General features: G+C 41.8%; 1 protein-coding gene across 7 annotated transcripts in view; it reads left to right on the top strand.

The window, feature by feature from the left end:
* smpd3 (sphingomyelin phosphodiesterase 3) overlaps window positions 1–14,477 on the top strand; it is a 310,905-nt gene that overhangs the window by 90,801 nt on the left and 205,627 nt on the right. For 3 of the 7 annotated variants that reach the window (XM_072547759.1, XM_072547758.1, XM_072547763.1), the window contains exon 2: window positions 12,412–12,524. The exons of 3 other annotated variants lie outside the window; for them this stretch is intronic. The gene's annotated coding sequence lies outside the window, so the exon portion shown is untranslated. The remainder of the gene's footprint in view (window positions 1–12,411; window positions 12,525–14,477) is intronic. One more of the 7 variants, XM_072547762.1, reaches the window with a different exon arrangement.

Here is a 14,477-nt window from a genome sequence, read left to right on the forward strand (position 1 = left end):
CCTGTACTGTGGGGCACCAATTTTCCCTGTCTGCCATATCTGGGTATAAAGTTTATATTATTCAATTTTTCTAGTTGTTTGAATTGTGAGCTGAAGTGCGAGAGGAACTGATTTAAAGCAAGAATTATTAAAGGACTGCTGCACTTTTTAAAAAAGCAAATTGCCTGACACTCACTGTAAGTGTTGTTTAAACAGCTGTTGCTTCAAGCAGTGCGGAAAGCTTAATTCCAGATAAGCTGGAGGCAGGGGCCCCTCCCCCAAATTCCCTCCCCCCTACCTTTTATCTCAGCCCACTTGGCACACCAGCCTCATTCCTGAAAAAGGGCTTATGCCCGAAACGTCGATTCTCCTGCTCCTTGGATGCTGCCTGGCCTGCTGTATTTTTCCAGCACCACATTTTTCAACTCTGGTCTCCAGCATCTGCAGTCCTCACTTTCTCCTAGTTGATCTTAACCTACTGCGAATCCTCTTGCAAGATGCCTCCCTTGAAGAAGCTCTCCTCTTCTCTCTACAAGGATCTCAGTGAGTCCCTCTCTCACTGCACCCCCCAGATCATCTCCTCTGTTTGACCTGCAATCTTCTTCCCGACCTCTCCATCCCCAACCCCTCTCCGGACTATCACCCTCACCCTCACCTCCTTCCACCTATCGTATTTCCAACACCCCTCCCCCAAATTCCCTCCCCCCTACCTTTTATCTCAGCCCGCTTGGCACACCAGCCTCATTCCTGAAGAAGGGCTTATGCCCGAAACGTCGATTCTCCTGCTCCTCGGATACTGCCTGGCCTGCTGTGTTTTTCCAGCACCACATTTTTCAACTCTGGTCTCCAGCATCTGCAGTCCTCACTTTCTCCTACAAGTGGATATTTAGCAATAACAAATAGCTGATTGATCTGTTAAATGGGGACCAGTATCGAAGAGAAAGGCCTCATGTCTGACAACAACTATGTGATTGGTTCCCAGGTAGCTGAACAGCTTTGGGGTATGAATATTTGTGTCAGAAGCCATCGGGCCTCTGGAAAGGAAGAAGCTGTTTTTACACTGCAGTGAAAAGCATCTTGATCCTTAAGATAGTTAGTTTATTTCCCCTTATTAGTTGCAGTAAACTATGACTTTTAATTATTAAGCCAGAGATGGTTATTGATGTCAACCAGTCACTCTCTACCTCCTGGAAACGAATGAAAGTGCCGAGAGAATGAAGATTGAGAAACAAACAGCGTTCCAAATAGCAAAAAAATCCTATCAGAAAATGTTATGGAATGGAATCACTGAATTGCCATTCTAGTTTTTCACTCCACCTATAGAACTACATTTTTTGTGTCCATCTGTAATTGTGTGTTGATGAGGAGTTTTATAACTGGTTTTGAGTTTTAACTAGTAGAACTATATGTCAGCTGTTCATAATTGTTTACTGCAGTTAGAATTTGATTATCTATAATAAATAGTAATTTTTTTATGTAGAGAAAACTGGTTTGTGTTTTCTGTCAACCTGGGTTTAACAGTCAGTTAAATTGGGAAAGTCTGTATATTTTAAAAAATCTTTTAACTTTTGTGACAACTCCAGGATTAGCTGGTTTAGCTTCTAGAACACCACTCAAGTGAAGAGGAACCTGGAGTAAATGTCAGGAACTACGCAGAGCAACTCCATACTGACAGTGCTTATCTGGGTGCACAACAGGCTGTTAATATGAAATGGACTCAAGGAATGCCCATGAATTCTAGAATATCCACTGAGTGGCAATTGTTGTGGGAACAGCATGTGGTGAGGTGACCTCAGAATTGGGCATGAGGGACAGCATAGGAGTGGGGTGGATTGTTAATGTTCTTGTTGGTAAGGTGCAACAAGAAATTTCACTAGGTCTTGATGGAAATCTCTCCAAAAAACTCAATACAACTCACTTAGCTAAATAAACATAAGATTCTGCCCCCCATATTAATATTCCGTTCATTCAATACAAAACTGATTTGTTCTTTCACAATTCCCATTTCCTGGAGAAATCCAATTTCTTCAACAGCTTTTACAATATTATCAACAATGAGGTGTTAGTAAGAGGTGCTAGAGATAAAGCAAAATCCAGAAAAATATAAATGTACTTGAATGAGCACAAAATAGTAAATATTTGAAGTGAAATCTTCCTCCAACTAATGAAGGAAGAGATTAGCAATATCACTCCCAGGCAAAGAGATTCCAAGTAAAATCAATTAGTACACAATGTGTATATTCTGAATAGGCCGAATGGGTTCAAAATAAGCAAATTCAATTGGGATTGATGGTATTTATTCCAGAATGCTGGGAGACAAGGGAGAAGGCTGAGTGATGAACAGACTGTTTTATAAAGACACTGGGAGGTACCAGTTAATTGGAAAAAGGCTAATGCAGATAGTTCTAATGGCATTTTCCCTTCACTTTTAACAATGTTATTGACTTTTACAAGAGTACCTCTCAGACACCTCTTTTCACAGCTGAAAGGCTTGTAATTCAGATCTCAGATTCTAGGGATCAGCTCCATGGCTGTCTGTATGAGTCATAAAATAATAGATTTTTTTACAGTACAGGGTTCTTTCGTCCATCAGGTCTGTGTGGTCATCAAGTACCCATCTGTTCAAGTCATATTTTCCAAGCCTTGTATGCTTTGGCATTTCAAGTACTCATCTAAATAGCTATTAAATGTCTTGAGGCTTTCCGTCTCCATTATCCTTTCAAGCAATGAAGTCAAGTACCCATAACCTTTTAGGTGATTTTGTTTTTCCTCAAACCCCCTCTAAACCACCTGTGCCTTACCTTAAAACTATGCCCCCGCTTGTTGACTCCTACACTAAGGGAAAAGGTTTCGTCCTATTTACCCTGTTTGTGCCCCTCAGAACTTTGTACCCCTCAATTTCCCCTCAGCTTTCTCTGCACTCAGGAAGACAATCTCAGCCTACCTAATCTCTCTTCATAGCTGAATTGTTTTGCCCAGGCAATATCCTGATCACTCTCTTCTGCTCCCTCTCTAATGCAATCACATCCTTCCTATAGTGTAGCTTCCAGGACTGCACACAGTATTCCAGTTGTGGCCTAAGTAATGTCATATACACCACTACCATAGCCTCCTTGCTCTTGTGTTCAATGCCCTGACTAATAAAGGCAAGTATCCCATATGCCTTCTTAACTAACTGTCTTGCTACCTCCAAGGTATTGACGGACATGTGCACCAAGGCTCCTCTGATCTTCTGTACTTTATATTTTCTGGGGCCCTCCATTTAACACGTATTCCCTTGCCTTTTTAATCCACTCAAAATGCTTTACCTCACACTTTTCAGGATTAAATTCCATTTGTCACTGTTCAGCCCATTTGACCAACCTGTCTATTTTATACTGTTGTCTGAAGATTTTCTTTTTGACATTTACCATACCACCAGTTTTTGTCTCACCTGCGAACTTGCTGATCATATCTTCTACATATATATCCAAATTGTTAATGTATACAACAAACAGCAATGGATCCAGCACTGAACCCTGTGGTACACCACAGGTTTTCAGTCACAAAACACCCTTCAACCATCATCCTCTGCTTCTTGCCACTAAGGCAATTTTGGATTTAATGTGCCAAATTGCCTTAGATCCCATGAGTTCCAGTACAGTAATATCTCTCTTGTTTCTTACCAACTACAACTTGTTATAACTGGTTGTATTTAATTTTAGGACTGAAATTGGGAAATTCCTCTCTGTGCAGAGTAGTTAATGTGTGAATGCACTTCCAGGCAGAGTAATGGTAGCAAAATCCTGGAAATATTTAAACAATTAAATGTTGCTACGGTAGTGGAGGATGCTAGTGGATGGATGGATAGTGGATGGTAGTATTGGTAGTGGATGGATGTGTCAAATGATATGTACTCATCAGTAGTTATCCTATGATCTCGTAAAAACATAGAAAACAGCACATACACTGAATGTAACCTCAAAATATGCATGACACAAGGGAGAGAAGGTTCCTCTCCTCACAGCCAAAGATTCAAAACAATGTGCAATGAATGGCGCTGACAGCACAATTACTATGAGAGTTGAAGCGGAATGAAGAGTCAAAGTTACTCAGTTGGCAAGCCATAGATGTCTCGGCATCCCTGCAGGACCAGCCCTGGTTCCGGTCTTCTCCTACAAGAAACAGATTCTCTCCTCATACAGGAGGACGAGCCAGATATTAAGCACCCCTCCTCCTGTCTGAGCCTTTTCTGCCCTTTGTTTGGGGAAAGGAGGCTGGTCTCTTACCCTGAAATGAGAGAAATGGAGTGAATGACTGAGGTGAAACTAGGTGGTACAGATGTTAGCGCTGACACAGATAATTGAAAGGCAGTGAGGTGTCAAGACAAGTGAGTAGACAGTGCAGAGGCAATGCAAGGTTAGGGTATGGGAGGTTGTGTGGCATGGGAGTGAGTGAGGGAAGATGCTTCAGATGATAGTGAGAGTGACAGAGCATGAGCTTTGATGGCAGGTGAGTTCAGTGCAGAAATAGAGTGAGTGTGAGGTGGTAGATAAAAGACTGTGGCACTAACCCTGGCAGAACAGAGAAGGTCATTTACTTTCTTGAACTGCTGGCCATTCCTCCACGTCATGGAAATAACACTGATTGGGACAGCAACTTCAGACCAGGCTAGAGGCTCTGTTGTGGCTTTCTCTGTTAGTCCTTCAGGGAATGGATGTCTGTTCTATGGATCACCCTGTTCAACAGGACCTCCAGGCCCTGTCAGAGAATTGCAGCACCATCTTCCCTTTTACCAACATCTTCAGAAAGACTGTCCATCCAAACAGGGCAGCTTCAGAATGCCAGTACTTGACCAGATTCACAATGGACTTTAAAGATAGTGCCAGCACCAGGGATGCAGGTCTTTTGGTGGATATCTGCTAAGTGGTGAGTTCTTCTAGCAACAGCTCTTGTTAAGTTGGGGCTAGACTCAGATGAGAGGACTGGAAAATTTCTAACGTAACTCCCCTGTTTAAAAAGGGAGTAATGCAGAAGATGCAAAATTACAGACCAATTAGCCTAACCTTGGTTGTGGTAAGATCCTGAAATCTATTGTGAAGAATGAGATTTCTGCATACTTGGAAGTATATGATAAAATAGGGCAAAGTCAACATGGTTTCATCAAGGATAGGCCATGCCTGACAAATCTGCTAAAACCTTTTGAGGAAATGAACAAGCAGATTAGACCAGGGAGAACCAGTGGATATTACCATTCTGGACGTCAAGAAGACCTTTGACAAGGTACCACACAGGAGGCTGCTGAGTAAGGTAAGGGCCCATGGTGTTAGAGGCAAGCTGCTAGCATGGATAGAAGCTTGGCTATCTGGCAGAAAGCAGAGAGTTGAGATAAAAGAGTCCTTCTCAGGGTGGCAGCAGGCAACAAGTGGTGTTCTGAAAAGGCTAAGTGTTGGGACCATAACTTTTCACTTCAGACATTAACGATCTCGGTGAAGGAACTGAGGGAATTCTGGCTAAGCTTTAGAGGGACAGGTAGCATTGAGGAGGTTAGGAGGCTGCAGCAGGATTTGGCCAGGTTATGAGAGTGAGCAAAGAAGTGGCAGATGGACTATAACGTGGGAAAGTGTGGGGTCATGCACTTTGGGAGAAAGAACAGAGGCATGGACTATTTTCTAAATGGGAAGAAAATTCAGAAGTCTGAAGTGCAAAGAGACTTGGGAGTTTTAGTCCAGGAATCTGTCAAGGTAAACTTGCAAGTTGAGTCAGTAGTTAGGAAAGCAAATGCAATGACAACATTTATTTTTGAAGGATTTGAATATAAAAGCAGGACGTACTTCTGAGGCTGTATAAGACTCTGGTCAGACCACATTTGGAGTATTGTGCACAGTTTTAGGCCCCATATCTCAGGAAGAATACACTGGCCCTGGAGTATGTTCAGAGGAGATTCACGAAAATGCTCCCAGGAATGAACAGCTTAGCACATGAGGAACATTTGAGGACACTGGGTCTATACTCAATGGAGTTTAGAAGGCTGAGGGGTAATCTGGTTGAACCTTACAGAATGCAGAATGATGTGGACAGCGTGGATGTTGGGAAGATGTTTCTATGGGTAGGAGAGACAAGGATGTGAGGGCACAGCCTTAGAGTAAAGGGAAGACCTTTTAGACCAGAGATAAGGAGAAACTTCTTCAGCCAGAGTGGTGAATCTATGGAACTCATTGCCACAGAAGGCTGTGGAGGCCAGCCATTGAGTATATTTAAGACGGAGATAGATAGGTTCCTGATTGTCAAGGGGATCAAAGTTTAAGGGGAGAAAGTAGGGATTGGGGTTGAGAAACTCGTCAGCCATGATTGAATGGCGGAGCAGACTTGATGGACTGAATGGCCTAATTTCTGCAGTTATGTCTTATGGTCTTATGGATGGCATAAGTGTGCATTGAGAAGCTAATGAGGTGATTTTGGTAAAAACATGGTGAGAAATCTCGTGCAGCCTCAAAAAGATAAAACCCTCCAAAACACTTGTTGCAAATATAAAAAAATGTAAAGATTCAATCCACAAGTAATTTTGGATTGAGAAAAGGTATCCACAAGGATAAGAATCCATTTTAAATTAACCTTGTCGTGAATGAGGAAGGGGTTGAATTACAAAAGGAGCCTGTTCTTACATCCTCACATATTAGCATAACCTTTTGGGGTGTCCTGCCTAGAATTGTAACAAACTGGAGTTCCTAACTTGGGACCAATCGTCATGTAAGGAAAATGAAGGTCTGAGTGCCGTCCAACTGTGCTGATATTTGCAGAATTCGTGGTTTACTTTATGAGCAATATTCAGGGACAACCTGCTTCATGTATAGTGTTTCATATTCAGGATTAAATGTTAGGACATGCTAGGGTATGTTTTCGATACTACGTGGTCGATAGTGCACATAGAGCAAAGTGTATGTGGCTGGAGAAATGCATAATGTAGTGATTGTAATGAGGTCAGCCAGGTGGACATCATAGTATATGAATTCCCCGATTGAGGCTGTTAAACCGGTCCAATCAGAGAGCCCTGTCTGACAGCGATAAGCAGGAGTGTCAGAAATTCTGTTAACTTTCGGAGCTCTCTCTAAACTAGCTAGGTCAGTGTCATGTACTACATGTGTAAATAAAGTGTGACTTAGTGATAGGATACCGGCCTTCATGAGTTATTTCAGTGGCGACGAGAGTGGGATTAATGATGGGACCATGCAAAAGCACCTACTAGCTGAAGTCCAGTTGGACTTTCAACAGGCACTACAACTGGCTTTGTCACTAGAAAATGTAGAGCTTATGAGTTACAGTGTATTCCAACAAAAGTGGACATCCTTGCCAAGCCGACCAAATCTGGGAACACCACTTGAGTAAATGCAATTATATAGTCTCACTCAGGACATATCCTGAACAGGGGTACTCTAGGTCAACCCACAGTAAGCCCCCATAATAAAGTCAAGCCTCGGTCATGTGGTTAAAATTTTCTCGAGAATTCGGGCTGGCAGGCCATTGTAGTTGGTGTCTGTGTGTAGATTCAAGAAGAAAAAGAGTCCCACTAGACCGGAATTGAGTAGGAAAACTCATAGGCCAGTGTCCAGGAGAATGCATAACCTAGAAAGTCCACTTAGATCTGGTTAGAACAGTTAAATTGCTTAGCAACATCCAAATCAGAACAAATGAAAATAAATGTCTGGTGAAAGGGTCACCCAGTTCTCATGGAGGTTGATACCAGCGCAACTGTATCAGTGATTGGAAAACCAGACATTACCAAAATTCACCCTGGACTCCAACCCTTAAACTTGTACTGGGGAACCTTTAAAGAAACTGGTTTCTTATGAGAAGCAGCTAGTTCAGGTACCACTGATTGCAGTAAAAGGCTCAGGCTTTTATGCTTATTAGGGCAACGTTGGTTGAAAAAGAGTGAACTCAATTGGCTCAATATTTTTCGATTAGAGAATGTCTGCCTGAGGGAACTCCTATTTAAATACTGGGACATTTTCAAGAAAGAGCCAAAGCCACATTGCATATTGACCAGGTAGCAATTCCACGATTCTGCAAGACCTGTCTAGTGCCATTTGCCTTATGTGCAAAATAGAGGCAGAAATTAGGAGGCTGGAGAGCAAAGGAATCATCAAACCAGTCCAGTTTGATTGCAGAATGCATAGTCGTACCGATTATGAACCCCTACAGGTCAGTTTGCAAATGTGGGGATTTCAAACTAATCCTAACTAGAATATTGAGATACAAAACTGGCAGAAGGTGCTGTCCTTCACGATGCTTGACATTGGCCATGCATACCTGTAATTGTGATTCCTAGGAGTATGACACATTCAATACCCATAAGTCTCTTATGGGTCTCAGGCAAACTGCTGTTCCAGACCTGGCATGCTCCAGGCTAAACAGATGTTAGGAACAACTGTTTCCACTATGACTCCTCAAATACAGACTGTGCCACAAAATATTGTTTAATGATATATGTGTGTTGATGTCAGGCAGGACATTTGGGAGGTAAACAGGATAGACCAAGCCAACCCTACTCTGTCCCATTTGCCAGTATTTGGCCCATATCTTTCTAAACCCTTCCTCTTCATGTATAAGTCCAGATGCCTTTTAAATGTTGTAACTGTAACCACCTCCACCACTTCCTCTGGCAGTTCATTCCATACATGCACTACCATTAGCATGTAAAAATTACCTCTCCTTTCTTTTTCAAATCTTTCCCTTCTCACCTTAAACCTATGTCCTCTAGTTTTGGACCACCGCCCCCCTGAAAAATGACCTTGGTATTCAACTTATCCATGCACCCCTTGATAGACCTTGATAAGGTCACCTCTCAGTCTTAGAAGCTCCAGGGAAAAAAAGCCCCAGCCTATTCAGCCTCTCCTTATAACTCAAACCCTACAGTTCTGGCAACATCCATGTAAATCATTTCTGCACCCTATCAAGTTTACTAACGTCCTACCTGTGGAAGGCTGACCAGAACTATGTGCTGTTTTCCAAAAGTGACCTTACCAATGTCCTGTACAGGTGCAACATGACATCCCAACTCTTATACTCAATGTTCTGACCAATGAAGACAAGTATGCCAAACACTTCCGCACCCTGTCTACCTGCAACTTGACTTTCAAGGAACTGGCAACACTCCCCAGGGCCCTATCATGAACTGTATAAGTCCTGCCCTGTTTTGCCTTACTAAAATGCAATACCTCACACTTGTCAAAATTAAACTCCATCTGCCATTCCTTGGCCCATTGGCCCATCTGTTCGAAGACCTGTTGTACTCTGAGATAACTTTTTTCAATGTGCACTATCCCACCAATTTTGGTGACATCTTCAAATTTACTAACCATGCCTCCTGTATTCACATTCAAATCATTTAAATGACAAAATGCCTTGGACCCAGATGATCCTTGTGGCACACCACAGGCCTCCAGTCCAAAAAAAACCCCTCCATCACCACCCTTCGTCTCCTACCTTCAAGCCAATTTTGTATCTAATTGGCTAGCTCCCCCGGATCCCATATGATCTAACCTTACTCACCAGTCTACCATACAGAACCTTACTGAAGTCCATATTGACAATACCTACAGTCATGTATTTTGAGAGGACTAAAAAGGCAAAGGAATACATGATGAATAGAGTCATAAGATGTACAGCACAGAAATAGACCCTTCAATCCAACTGGTCCATGCTGACCAGATATCCTAAATTAATCTAGTTCTATTTACCAGCACTTGGCCCATGTCCCTCTAAACCCTTCCTATTCACATACCCGTCCAGTTGCCTTTTAAATGTTGTAATTATACCAGCCTCCACCACTTCCTCTGGCAGCTCATTCCATGCACACACCACCCTCTGCGTGAAAAAGTTGCCCCTTAGATCCCTTTTAAATGTTTCCCCTCTCACCTTAAACCTATACCCTTTAGTTCTGAACTCCCTCACCTCAGGGAAAAGACTTTGTCTATTTACCCTGTCTATGCCTCTCATGATTTTATAAACCTCAATAAGGTCACCCCTCAACTTCTGCCACTCCAGGGAAAACAGCCCCAGCTTATTCAGCCTCTCCCTATAGCTCAAACTCTCCAACCCTGGCAACATGCTTGTAAATCTTTTCCGAACCGTTTCAAGTTTCACAGTATCCTTCCAAGGAAGGGAGATCAGAATTGCACACAATATTCTAAAAGTGGCATGACCAATGTCCTGTACAACCACAACATTACCTCCCAACTCCTATACTCAGTGCTCTGACCAATAAAGAAAAGCATACCAAACACTTTTTTCACTATCCTATTTACCTGAGACCCCACTTTCAAGGAACCATGTACCTGCACTCCAAGGTCTCTTTGTTCAGCAACACTCCGCAGGACCTTACCATTAAGTATATAAATCCTGCTCTGATTTGCCTTTTCAAAATGCAGCACCTCACACTTAGCTAAATTAAACTCCATCTGCCACTCCTCAGACTTTTGGCCTATCTGATCAAGATCCCATTGTATTCTGAGGTAACCTTCTTCACTGTCCACGACACCTAAAATTTTGGTGTCATCTGCAAATTTACTAACTATACCTTCTATGTTCACATCCAAATTATTTACATAAATGACAAAAAGCAGTGGACCCAACACCAATCCTTGTAGTATACCGCTTGGCCTAGGAAATACAAAGGATCAGAGAGGGATGCTGATGTCCATGTCCACAGATCTTTGTGGACATCAAGTCAGGTCGATAAGGTAGTTAATAAGGACATGGGATACTTGCCTTTATCACTTAAGGCATTGAAAACAAAAAAAAGGTGGTTATGATGGGTCTGTATATAACATGCGTTTCAGCAGCTGGATCACTGTGTGCAGTTCTGTTTGTCACAATATAAGAAGTGTTTGATTACACTAGGGCATGAGGTTTAGAGAGAATTTAAGGAAGACATTTTACACCTCGAGGGTGGTGGATATTTGGAACTCACTGTCAAAAAGGATGGTAGAGGCAAGAACTACCACAGCATTTAAGAAGTATACACAAGGCTATGGGCCAAGTACTGAGAAATGGGATGACTGTAGTAGGTGTTTGATGACCAGTGTAATCAAAAGAGCCAAAGGGCCACTTTCTATATTGTAAAACTCTGTAACTCTGCTTCCTTAAGACTCTGAGACATGGCTGCTTGCTTGCTGCACACACAGTTTTTGTTGTGTAAGCTGCTGGCAAATGGTGCAAGAGTGAGATTGAATAACACAAAGCAGAACAGCAGGATGTACATGCAATTCACTGACAACTGCTGACCAACAAAGCAAGCTGCCTGGTTGTGTGGCTGCCCTAATTGGCGTGGCATGATAAGGCAAGGCATGCAGATAGGTGCGAGGCAAATGAGAACTAAGAAAGCAATTGAGCAACCTTGAGATGCAACCTGGTCTGATCATGAGCTGGGTGTCTGTGCATGCACACAAAATGTCCCCGCCGTAGACATTTTAATGTTAGTATTATTACGATCTGTGCTCCATTGTAAGTTGTTTCCTGTGCCACTCCATCTCATTACATATCATGATGTTCATGTTGCAGGCCCGAATTATCTGGTGTTGCACCTTTTCACAGTTTAGAGAAAAGGTTTGTATCTGAAACATTAGCAAATAGTATTTTTTCAATGGAGGCTGTTTGATCTACTGAGTATCTCCATGATGTTTTGTATTTGTTGTTTCAGATTTTCAGCACTAGCAATATTTTGTCCTTTCTCCAACTCACATGTTCAGGACACTGATGTGAAATATCTGGTTCTCTTTTGCTAACTGCAATAAGGGGTCAGTTAGGGCACAGTATTAATAAATGCCAGGGATATTATTTTAAAGAAAAACATAGGGAATGTTCATTCTGAACCTGGACTCAACAGAGAACTGAAGAAATGTTTTTATGGATTAAGCTGCATAGAATGAATTACATAAATTATTTATGTAAATTCCATTTAACATCACTCCTTATCCGTCTTTTCTCCCACAGGAATTGTAATTTGTTCATTACAAAATCATGAACACATTTCTGCTGAGAGTGGTTCTACCATAAATAGCTAGAATTGCCCTGAGAGAAATAAAGGATTTTTGTGTCCTGAATGAACATTGGCTACCTGCTGAATCTTTCCTCTATTGACTCCCAGCAACTAAGCAATGTTAGTTTTAAATTTCCTTCACCAGATTTGGCCCAATATATTGAGAAAACTGTGCAGCCAAGTCTCAGTTTACAAGTACAGTAGTAGGCTGGGAATTTCAATGAGTGATGCTCTCATGCAAACATGTAAAGTGTTTTCAAACTTCAAGTTCTGCGTCCAGTGGTAACTTGCTTGAAATAACCAGTTAAGGGGGTATTTGATAATGTTGTTTGCATTCATTTCCAGACAATTAAATCTGACAGAAAGTGGTGGTGATCTACCTTCTTGAATCTGTTGTCATTCATTTGCTGTAGGTACACCCACAAAGCTGTTAGAGAGGGAGTTCCAGAATTTTGACCCAGCAACATGAGGAATGGCAATACATTTTCAAATAAGGATGGTGAGTGATTTGGAGGGGAACTTGCAGGTGGGTAACGTTCCCATGTACCTACTGTTTGTCCTTCTAGATGGTAATGCTCATGGGTTTCGATTATCCTGTCTCAGAAGCTTCGGTGAATTTCTGCAATGCATCTTATAGATGGTACATGCTAGTGCTACTCTGCATCAAAGGTAGAGGGAGCGAATGTTTTTGGATGTGGTGCAAATCATGTGGGTTGTACGGGATAGTATTAAGCTTCTTGAGTGTTGTTAGAGTTGCACTCATCTAGGCAAGTGGGAATCATTACATCACATTCCTGACTTGTGTCTTGTAGATGGTAGCGAGGGTGTGGAAAGTCAGGAGATGACTTACTCACTGCATGATTCCTAGCTATTATAATACTGACATAGCTACAGCATTTATATGGTTAGCCTAGTTCAGTTTCTGGTCAATAGTAATCCCCAGAATGTTGATAATGAGGGATTCAGCGATAGTAATGCCATTATACTGCGCTTGTCGTAGCCTGCTGAATCCATTTCTAGGCTCTAAATATTTTTGTTTTTCCTTGTTTTTGGAGCTAGTCATATGTCCCCGCTTGGTTGGTAAATTGCATTAAAATGACTAGCAGTGCTTCATTCCTTTCTAAGATTTGTCTGTTGAAAGGTACTTTCAAGTGCCATTTACATCAAAGGCCAAAGAAATATTGCCTTTATTATACCAAATAGGTATACTAACATCAAGTGATGCCATTTGGTTTAAAGAATACCCCAGCTACCTTCCAGAGGCTTATGAATAGTGTCATAGCTGGAGTTCATAACTGTAATTTACTTAGATAATGTTGTTGCATATGTAAAGAGCACTCAAGACAGGAAACAATTACTGTCATCTAGTTTCGTAATAATTTTGGCTAAAAGTGAATTGGAAAAGCAAGAGCAAGTTACTTGAGACATTATGTCAGACAAGGACAAGTTCCACTAAGTACGGCAAAAGCAAAGGCTCTTACAGAATTTTCTGGTCCTAAAACTAGATGGGAAATCATGAGGTTTTGAGGAATCTGTGACTTTTCCTGGACACTTGTGCACGGTTGTGCATTTAATGAATTTGTTAAAGAGAAAAGGAAAAGTGGTGTGGTCAGCAGAATTTCAAGCAGCCTTTGAGAAGCTGAAGGCAATCCTAATAAATGAAGAAATGTTGGCTGCTCCTGATTTTTCCAGACCTTTCAAAATATCAATTGACGCTATTGACTTGAGGGTATAGGTGCAGTCTTGTTACAGGATGATGAGTTTGAAGTAGAGGAGCCAGTTAAGTGCTTTTCTAAGAAACTAAACTAGCATCAGAAGAACTACTCTACCATAGAAAAAGAAACTTGAGGATTGTTGTCAGCACTTCAACACTTTGAAGTCCATATCTGACATGCTAACAATGAAATAATAATTTACATTGATTAATCCACTGGCTACATTACTGCAAAAGATAATGCAATTGCCAATATATTGCCCTGAGAGTGAATTGATGGAATAGGCTCAAGGTTTAAGAAATGCTAAAATGTGTATGTTTGTATTGGGTGGTCAGGGAGGGTTTGGGAGGAAGAATGGATACAGGAATGGAGGGTGGTGGAACAGCTTGGGATTGTGAACAACTTATAGAGAAGTCTTGAGACATTCACCATCTCACAAGCGCTCTCTGTTCTAAGCAGTAAAAGTTATTTTCAGTCTGAAGAAAACCAGTTTATCTTTCCTTCAGCAGTTGCTGTAAGCTGTGACTTCTAACTAATTAGTTTGAATTACCTCCTGTGCCTCCTGCAAACCAGTGAAATCCTCCAGAGAAAGAAGACCAAGAAGCATTCGGATCATTCGGGAGGCAGAGGGGGTCATAGATCGGAGCTATAGGGAAGTAGTAACTCCAAAGATGGCAGATAGATGGGTGACAGTGAGGGGGACTGGGAGGAAGCAGCCAGTGCAGGGACCCCCTGTGGTCGTTCCCCTCAAGAACAAGTATACC

This window comes from Chiloscyllium punctatum, chromosome 26, assembly GCF_047496795.1.
Source record: "Chiloscyllium punctatum isolate Juve2018m chromosome 26, sChiPun1.3, whole genome shotgun sequence".
NCBI classification, from domain to species: domain Eukaryota; kingdom Metazoa; phylum Chordata; class Chondrichthyes; order Orectolobiformes; family Hemiscylliidae; genus Chiloscyllium; species Chiloscyllium punctatum.